The following is a 1,698-nucleotide window of genomic DNA, read 5'->3' as shown; positions in this document are numbered from 1 at the left end:
CTGTGGCACGCCTAAAAGATGTTGCTTCTGTCACTCTAATTGCCAGGTTCCGGCGCTTCTTGAAGTCTAACCACCAATCATGTCCTGCTTTTTTCTCACGATCCCAACTTGGTGGCAGATTGAGACAGTTTTTTTAGCAAACTCATATGTCAGTGTGCGACATCTTCTCAATGACAAACCATGAAACATGTCTGACAATTGTTTCACGTGGTCAGCCAAATCCCTTTCCATTTCAGGACTAAAAACCAATTGCCGTAAGGAAACAGGTGTGTAAGCAGTCCCTGCTGGTTGACTGTCTTGTTTGTCCATGTACCGCTTCAGTGTCATTCGATCAATGTTAAAGTCCTTTGCAGCACTCCTCACACTCTGACCTCCAGTAACAGCGGCAGCAGCCCGTTCCATAACGTATGTAGGAGTTTGTCCACGATTTGTCTTTCGCACGTAGTGGCGCATGTCTGGTGGGCTTTTTTTTTCTGTGAAACACACAAAAAAGAAAAATGAAGTTAGCACAATAAATCCGATAATGATGTAGAATATTACTAGAGTGAACTAGTTGATTCAGTGGAGTTCCTGGCATAAGTCTGGAACATTGAACAATGAATGCCAGAACAGCTGGCATTTGTAGAGAGGCACCTGCCTCTCCTGGCATGTTTAGCCAATCAGGCGCCTCCAAATGGAATAACCCACCATGCCTGACTAATTGTAGGCTAGTCCATAATGGTGGAGAGGGGAGGTAAGTGCATTCTTGATTCTACAATGATAATAATAATAATGTTAAAAATAATAATGATAATAGTAATAATAAAAATAATTATTATTATTAGAATAACAAAGCGCCTGTACAGCATGCAAATTCCTATCCAAGCACGGCTTACACATCTTAAACATTTACCAGGTAACCCATAGATTTAATTCTTATACAAGTAGAGCATGTAACTTATACAACATGCATTTTGAATTCACTCTATAACAGGCCTACTGATGTGGTTGCACATTCATCTGTTTCTTGAAAACGTGTAAAAAGACATATGGGGCAAGTTGAGCCAGTGGCACAACTTACCCCATTAGCATTGGCTCAACTTACCCCAGTCTGACCTCATTGAATTGTCTGTTCAATGTGTGGTGAATGTAAAAATCTTTTACAGGTATGAAGGCAAGTAATTGAACAAACAACTACCACATATTAGATCTAATCAAACTATTACTACACACAAGATACATGTACTCACCTCTGTAACGCTTTATTTTACTTTTTTGGCACGAAATCTGATTTTCTTTTACTGTATCAACCTCCGATATTGGTTCAGCAAAACAAAATGGTGGTGGCTAAAGTCACGTGATCAGCTGTTTATAGATTGCATACAAACTTGGATTGGCTTAGTCAATTGTGGTTAAAAGGGGGTGGCTCAACTTACCCCTATGCTCAACTTACCCCGACTTCCCCTACTAAAAAAATAAATAAGTTAACAGGGTAGATAATTAAGTTCTGTTGCTTATGTCATGTGACGAAGACGAACGTAATTCAAAATCTCGGACAAAATTTATTCCCCATATAAACTTTATCGAAAACAGTGTTTACCGCAATTACGTAGGTACCATTTGTTTTAGTTGAAATTCAATATTTTTCGTTTGTATAATATAGAAGTGCCAGCAATTTCAATAAAGTAACGGCACACACACGCGCGTGCACGCGAAAAC

Source organism: Euprymna scolopes, chromosome 45 (assembly GCF_053919585.1).
Source record: "Euprymna scolopes isolate OS-2025 chromosome 45, ASM5391958v1, whole genome shotgun sequence".
Classification (NCBI taxonomy): Eukaryota; Metazoa; Mollusca; class Cephalopoda; order Sepiida; family Sepiolidae; genus Euprymna; species Euprymna scolopes.
This window is presented reverse-complemented; position numbering follows the sequence as displayed.